Source organism: Schistocerca cancellata, unplaced genomic scaffold, assembly GCF_023864275.1.
Source record: "Schistocerca cancellata isolate TAMUIC-IGC-003103 unplaced genomic scaffold, iqSchCanc2.1 HiC_scaffold_1144, whole genome shotgun sequence".
In the NCBI taxonomy this organism is placed as follows: Eukaryota; Metazoa; Arthropoda; class Insecta; order Orthoptera; family Acrididae; genus Schistocerca; species Schistocerca cancellata.
The window spans coordinates 4,149,211-4,156,879 of NW_026047143.1; the positions used below are offsets into that span (position 1 = coordinate 4,149,211).

A 7,669-nucleotide genomic window follows, 5' to 3' on the forward strand; every position below is an offset into this window, starting at 1 on the left:
GGGACTGCGCGGGGTGTTGCAGTGTCCTGCTGGACCGACGGAAGCTTTCTCACCTGCCTGACACACGCCGCGCTTCCAGATTTATGCGTAATTTGCGCGGTGCATTTGCATTCGCGCCTGTCCCCCCCTCCCGTCCCGACTTGTCCCGACTTTGCTCGACTGCCGCTCGCTGCCGCTCGGGTCGCGGCCCATATGACAGCACAAGCACGAGAAACATCTGCGAGACGGGCGCGGGCCTGACCGGCGTGTCCGAGACGCCGTGGGCGGCCGTTCGGAGCTACTAGAGCAGCGCTGTGCCGTGCCATGGAAAGGTGCGAAACCAAGGACAGAAGACACAGAATTTTTGTTTACAAATTTGCACGTGTACACTGCTACAAAACAATAAGCCCGGACGTATTTCGGAACATTTCTGCCGCTTAATACTGTTTTGTTATTTCCAGAGACACTTTGGAAATCTTCCTTGGCACACGCTTCTTCAAACTGAGTTCCCTAATATCGTATCTTTTGTTTATTACAACAGATTTAAGTCATTGTGGAAACATCTTTGTCGCATCGGAAAGGTAGCGTGAAGAGACGGCTGGCAGGGCTGGCGACAAGAAAGCAAAATATGAAGACAGCCAGAGGTCCCAGGCAGTCGCCGATCCGAATACTAACGTTGTTGCTTAACTTGGGTGATGGCACGAGAACGGTTGTTTTTTTTTTATTTATTTATTTATTTAGTTACTTTTCGGAATTTAGCACTGCTGCGTAACAGTAGGCTCTGGCGCATTTCAAGAACACATCTGTCGATTGGTAGTGTTTTGTCATTTTCAACGAGTTCCTAGCACTCTTCCTTCGCGCATTCTTACTCAAACCGAGTTCATTACCGTAATTTCGTATCTTACGTTTAATACAGTACTTTAAAATGCTTGTGGAAGCATCTTTGTCGACACCTGAAAGTTATTATGAAAAGAGGCCTGGCAGGTGTAGCGACGTAAAAATGAGAAAGAGCCAACAGCACGCGGTGTTCCCAGGCGGTCACCCATCCAAGTACTAACCGCGCCCGATGTTGCTTAACTTCGGTGATCGGACGAGAACCGGTGTAGTCAACATGGTATGGCCGTTGGCGTCCTTATACTGTAGCCGCACCACGGAGGAAGCATTCGCCTCTTCTCCCAACACACGCAATCGCCGCTTTCCGTGGCACATTTGACGCAAAGCGCGTCTTTCCACCTCGAAGGTGGCGCGGAGTGCGCGCTCGCCTCGGCGTCTCATAGGCGACTGCCGAACGTAGGTGAGACGCACAACACAGCTGCTCGATGCACCGCCTGTCATTCGTTTGGTGCGTGCGGCCTCCGACACCCGCCTTGTTCCTGTTATCCGGCGCAGGGCTTGCGCGCGGCCGGGCGGCGGGGGGACTGCGCGGGGTGTTGCAGTGTCCTGCTGGACCGACGGAAGCTTTCTCACCTGCCTGACACACGCCGCGCTTCCAGATTTATGCGTAATTTGCGCGGTGCATTTGCATTCGCGCCTGTCCCCCCTCCCGTCCCGACTTGTCCCGACTTTGCTCGACTGCCGCTCGCTGCCGCTCGGGTCGCGGCCCATATGACAGCACAAGCACGAGAAACATCTGCGAGACGGGCGCGGGCCTGACCGGCGTGTCCGAGACGCCGTGGGCGGCCGTTCGGAGCTACTAGAGCAGCGCTGTGCCGTGCCATGGAAAGGTGCGAAACCAAGGACAGAAGACACAGAATTTTTGTTTACAAATTTGCACGTGTACACTGCTACAAAACAATAAGCCCGGACGTATTTCGGAACATTTCTGCCGCTTAATACTGTTTTGTTATTTCCAGAGACACTTTGGAAATCTTCCTTGGCACACGCTTCTTCAAACTGAGTTCCCTAATATCGTATCTTTTGTTTATTACAACAGATTTAAGTCATTGTGGAAACATCTTTGTCGCATCGGAAAGGTAGCGTGAAGAGACGGCTGGCAGGGCTGGCGACAAGAAAGCAAAATATGAAGACAGCCAGAGGTCCCAGGCAGTCGCCGATCCGAATACTAACGTTGTTGCTTAACTTGGGTGATGGCACGAGAACGGTTGTTTTTTTTTTATTTATTTATTTATTTAGTTACTTTTCGGAATTTAGCACTGCTGCGTAACAGTAGGCTCTGGCGCATTTCAAGAACACATCTGTCGATTGGTAGTGTTTTGTCATTTTCAACGAGTTCCTAGCACTCTTCCTTCGCGCATTCTTACTCAAACCGAGTTCATTACCGTAATTTCGTATCTTACGTTTAATACAGTACTTTAAAATGCTTGTGGAAGCATCTTTGTCGACACCTGAAAGTTATTATGAAAAGAGGCCTGGCAGGTGTAGCGACGTAAAAATGAGAAAGAGCCAACAGCACGCGGTGTTCCCAGGCGGTCACCCATCCAAGTACTAACCGCGCCCGATGTTGCTTAACTTCGGTGATCGGACGAGAACCGGTGTAGTCAACATGGTATGGCCGTTGGCGTCCTTATACTGTAGCCGCACCACGGAGGAAGCATTCGCCTCTTCTCCCAACACACGCAATCGCCGCTTTCCGTGGCACATTTGACGCAAAGCGCGTCTTTCCACCTCGAAGGTGGCGCGGAGTGCGCGCTCGCCTCGGCGTCTCATAGGCGACTGCCGAACGTAGGTGAGACGCACAACACAGCTGCTCGATGCACCGCCTGTCATTCGTTTGGTGCGTGCGGCCTCCGACACCCGCCTTGTTCCTGTTATCCGGCGCAGGGCTTGCGCGCGGCCGGGCGGCGGGGGGACTGCGCGGGGTGTTGCAGTGTCCTGCTGGACCGACGGAAGCTTTCTCACCTGCCTGACACACGCCGCGCTTCCAGATTTATGCGTAATTTGCGCGGTGCATTTGCATTCGCGCCTGTCCCCCCTCCCGTCCCGACTTGTCCCGACTTTGCTCGACTGCCGCTCGCTGCCGCTCGGGTCGCGGCCCATATGACAGCACAAGCACGAGAAACATCTGCGAGACGGGCGCGGGCCTGACCGGCGTGTCCGAGACGCCGTGGGCGGCCGTTCGGAGCTACTAGAGCAGCGCTGTGCCGTGCCATGGAAAGGTGCGAAACCAAGGACAGAAGACACAGAATTTTTGTTTACAAATTTGCACGTGTACACTGCTACAAAACAATAAGCCCGGACGTATTTCGGAACATTTCTGCCGCTTAATACTGTTTTGTTATTTCCAGAGACACTTTGGAAATCTTCCTTGGCACACGCTTCTTCAAACTGAGTTCCCTAATATCGTATCTTTTGTTTATTACAACAGATTTAAGTCATTGTGGAAACATCTTTGTCGCATCGGAAAGGTAGCGTGAAGAGACGGCTGGCAGGGCTGGCGACAAGAAAGCAAAATATGAAGACAGCCAGAGGTCCCAGGCAGTCGCCGATCCGAATACTAACGTTGTTGCTTAACTTGGGTGATGGCACGAGAACGGTTGTTTTTTTTTATTTATTTATTTATTTAGTTACTTTTCGGAATTTAGCACTGCTGCGTAACAGTAGGCTCTGGCGCATTTCAAGAACACATCTGTCGATTGGTAGTGTTTTGTCATTTTCAACGAGTTCCTAGCACTCTTCCTTCGCGCATTCTTACTCAAACCGAGTTCATTACCGTAATTTCGTATCTTACGTTTAATACAGTACTTTAAAATGCTTGTGGAAGCATCTTTGTCGACACCTGAAAGTTATTATGAAAAGAGGCCTGGCAGGTGTAGCGACGTAAAAATGAGAAAGAGCCAACAGCACGCGGTGTTCCCAGGCGGTCACCCATCCAAGTACTAACCGCGCCCGATGTTGCTTAACTTCGGTGATCGGACGAGAACCGGTGTAGTCAACATGGTATGGCCGTTGGCGTCCTTATACTGTAGCCGCACCACGGAGGAAGCATTCGCCTCTTCTCCCAACACACGCAATCGCCGCTTTCCGTGGCACATTTGACGCAAAGCGCGTCTTTCCACCTCGAAGGTGGCGCGGAGTGCGCGCTCGCCTCGGCGTCTCATAGGCGACTGCCGAACGTAGGTGAGACGCACAACACAGCTGCTCGATGCACCGCCTGTCATTCGTTTGGTGCGTGCGGCCTCCGACACCCGCCTTGTTCCTGTTATCCGGCGCAGGGCTTGCGCGCGGCCGGGCGGCGGGGGGACTGCGCGGGGTGTTGCAGTGTCCTGCTGGACCGACGGAAGCTTTCTCACCTGCCTGACACACGCCGCGCTTCCAGATTTATGCGTAATTTGCGCGGTGCATTTGCATTCGCGCCTGTCCCCCCTCCCGTCCCGACTTGTCCCGACTTTGCTCGACTGCCGCTCGCTGCCGCTCGGGTCGCGGCCCATATGACAGCACAAGCACGAGAAACATCTGCGAGACGGGCGCGGGCCTGACCGGCGTGTCCGAGACGCCGTGGGCGGCCGTTCGGAGCTACTAGAGCAGCGCTGTGCCGTGCCATGGAAAGGTGCGAAACCAAGGACAGAAGACACAGAATTTTTGTTTACAAATTTGCACGTGTACACTGCTACAAAACAATAAGCCCGGACGTATTTCGGAACATTTCTGCCGCTTAATACTGTTTTGTTATTTCCAGAGACACTTTGGAAATCTTCCTTGGCACACGCTTCTTCAAACTGAGTTCCCTAATATCGTATCTTTTGTTTATTACAACAGATTTAAGTCATTGTGGAAACATCTTTGTCGCATCGGAAAGGTAGCGTGAAGAGACGGCTGGCAGGGCTGGCGACAAGAAAGCAAAATATGAAGACAGCCAGAGGTCCCAGGCAGTCGCCGATCCGAATACTAACGTTGTTGCTTAACTTGGGTGATGGCACGAGAACGGTTGTTTTTTTTTATTTATTTATTTATTTAGTTACTTTTCGGAATTTAGCACTGCTGCGTAACAGTAGGCTCTGGCGCATTTCAAGAACACATCTGTCGATTGGTAGTGTTTTGTCATTTTCAACGAGTTCCTAGCACTCTTCCTTCGCGCATTCTTACTCAAACCGAGTTCATTACCGTAATTTCGTATCTTACGTTTAATACAGTACTTTAAAATGCTTGTGGAAGCATCTTTGTCGACACCTGAAAGTTATTATGAAAAGAGGCCTGGCAGGTGTAGCGACGTAAAAATGAGAAAGAGCCAACAGCACGCGGTGTTCCCAGGCGGTCACCCATCCAAGTACTAACCGCGCCCGATGTTGCTTAACTTCGGTGATCGGACGAGAACCGGTGTAGTCAACATGGTATGGCCGTTGGCGTCCTTATACTGTAGCCGCACCACGGAGGAAGCATTCGCCTCTTCTCCCAACACACGCAATCGCCGCTTTCCGTGGCACATTTGACGCAAAGCGCGTCTTTCCACCTCGAAGGTGGCGCGGAGTGCGCGCTCGCCTCGGCGTCTCATAGGCGACTGCCGAACGTAGGTGAGACGCACAACACAGCTGCTCGATGCACCGCCTGTCATTCGTTTGGTGCGTGCGGCCTCCGACACCCGCCTTGTTCCTGTTATCCGGCGCAGGGCTTGCGCGCGGCCGGGCGGCGGGGGACTGCGCGGGGTGTTGCAGTGTCCTGCTGGACCGACGGAAGCTTTCTCACCTGCCTGACACACGCCGCGCTTCCAGATTTATGCGTAATTTGCGCGGTGCATTTGCATTCGCGCCTGTCCCCCCCTCCCGTCCCGACTTGTCCCGACTTTGCTCGACTGCCGCTCGCTGCCGCTCGGGTCGCGGCCCATATGACAGCACAAGCACGAGAAACATCTGCGAGACGGGCGCGGGCCTGACCGGCGTGTCCGAGACGCCGTGGGCGGCCGTTCGGAGCTACTAGAGCAGCGCTGTGCCGTGCCATGGAAAGGTGCGAAACCAAGGACAGAAGACACAGAATTTTTGTTTACAAATTTGCACGTGTACACTGCTACAAAACAATAAGCCCGGACGTATTTCGGAACATTTCTGCCGCTTAATACTGTTTTGTTATTTCCAGAGACACTTTGGAAATCTTCCTTGGCACACGCTTCTTCAAACTGAGTTCCCTAATATCGTATCTTTTGTTTATTACAACAGATTTAAGTCATTGTGGAAACATCTTTGTCGCATCGGAAAGGTAGCGTGAAGAGACGGCTGGCAGGGCTGGCGACAAGAAAGCAAAATATGAAGACAGCCAGAGGTCCCAGGCAGTCGCCGATCCGAATACTAACGTTGTTGCTTAACTTGGGTGATGGCACGAGAACGGTTGTTTTTTTTTTATTTATTTATTTATTTAGTTACTTTTCGGAATTTAGCACTGCTGCGTAACAGTAGGCTCTGGCGCATTTCAAGAACACATCTGTCGATTGGTAGTGTTTTGTCATTTTCAACGAGTTCCTAGCACTCTTCCTTCGCGCATTCTTACTCAAACCGAGTTCATTACCGTAATTTCGTATCTTACGTTTAATACAGTACTTTAAAATGCTTGTGGAAGCATCTTTGTCGACACCTGAAAGTTATTATGAAAAGAGGCCTGGCAGGTGTAGCGACGTAAAAATGAGAAAGAGCCAACAGCACGCGGTGTTCCCAGGCGGTCACCCATCCAAGTACTAACCGCGCCCGATGTTGCTTAACTTCGGTGATCGGACGAGAACCGGTGTAGTCAACATGGTATGGCCGTTGGCGTCCTTATACTGTAGCCGCACCACGGAGGAAGCATTCGCCTCTTCTCCAACACACGCAATCGCCGCTTTCCGTGGCACATTTGACGCAAAGCGCGTCTTTCCACCTCGAAGGTGGCGCGGAGTGCGCGCTCGCCTCGGCGTCTCATAGGCGACTGCCGAACGTAGGTGAGACGCACAACACAGCTGCTCGATGCACCGCCTGTCATTCGTTTGGTGCGTGCGGCCTCCGACACCCGCCTTGTTCCTGTTATCCGGCGCAGGGCTTGCGCGCGGCCGGGCGGCGGGGGGACTGCGCGGGGTGTTGCAGTGTCCTGCTGGACCGACGGAAGCTTTCTCACCTGCCTGACACACGCCGCGCTTCCAGATTTATGCGTAATTTGCGCGGTGCATTTGCATTCGCGCCTGTCCCCCCTCCCGTCCCGACTTGTCCCGACTTTGCTCGACTGCCGCTCGCTGCCGCTCGGGTCGCGGCCCATATGACAGCACAAGCACGAGAAACATCTGCGAGACGGGCGCGGGCCTGACCGGCGTGTCCGAGACGCCGTGGGCGGCCGTTCGGAGCTACTAGAGCAGCGCTGTGCCGTGCCATGGAAAGGTGCGAAACCAAGGACAGAAGACACAGAATTTTTGTTTACAAATTTGCACGTGTACACTGCTACAAAACAATAAGCCCGGACGTATTTCGGAACATTTCTGCCGCTTAATACTGTTTTGTTATTTCCAGAGACACTTTGGAAATCTTCCTTGGCACACGCTTCTTCAAACTGAGTTCCCTAATATCGTATCTTTTGTTTATTACAACAGATTTAAGTCATTGTGGAAACATCTTTGTCGCATCGGAAAGGTAGCGTGAAGAGACGGCTGGCAGGGCTGGCGACAAGAAAGCAAAATATGAAGACAGCCAGAGGTCCCAGGCAGTCGCCGATCCGAATACTAACGTTGTTGCTTAACTTGGGTGATGGCACGAGAACGGTTGTTTTTTTTTTTATTTATCTA

At 52.4% G+C, this 7,669-nt stretch overlaps 5 non-coding genes across 5 annotated transcripts; all 5 read right to left on the bottom strand.

The window, feature by feature from the left end:
- Positions 1 to 988: 988 nt before the first annotated feature.
- LOC126159476 (5S ribosomal RNA) lies at positions 989 to 1,107 on the bottom strand. The gene has a single exon (XR_007534337.1). It is a non-coding gene; the product is annotated as a 5S ribosomal RNA (ribosomal RNA).
- A 1,273-nt stretch (positions 1,108 to 2,380) lies between these two features.
- On the bottom strand, positions 2,381 to 2,499 carry LOC126159477 (5S ribosomal RNA). The gene has a single exon (XR_007534338.1). It is a non-coding gene; the product is annotated as a 5S ribosomal RNA (ribosomal RNA).
- A 1,272-nt stretch (positions 2,500 to 3,771) lies between these two features.
- On the bottom strand, positions 3,772 to 3,890 carry LOC126159478 (5S ribosomal RNA). The gene has a single exon (XR_007534339.1). It is a non-coding gene; the product is annotated as a 5S ribosomal RNA (ribosomal RNA).
- A 1,272-nt stretch (positions 3,891 to 5,162) lies between these two features.
- On the bottom strand, positions 5,163 to 5,281 carry LOC126159479 (5S ribosomal RNA). The gene has a single exon (XR_007534340.1). It is a non-coding gene; the product is annotated as a 5S ribosomal RNA (ribosomal RNA).
- Positions 5,282 to 6,554: 1,273 nt separating this feature from the next.
- LOC126159480 (5S ribosomal RNA) lies at positions 6,555 to 6,673 on the bottom strand. The gene has a single exon (XR_007534341.1). It is a non-coding gene; the product is annotated as a 5S ribosomal RNA (ribosomal RNA).
- Between the last annotated feature and the right edge of the window lie 996 nt (positions 6,674 to 7,669).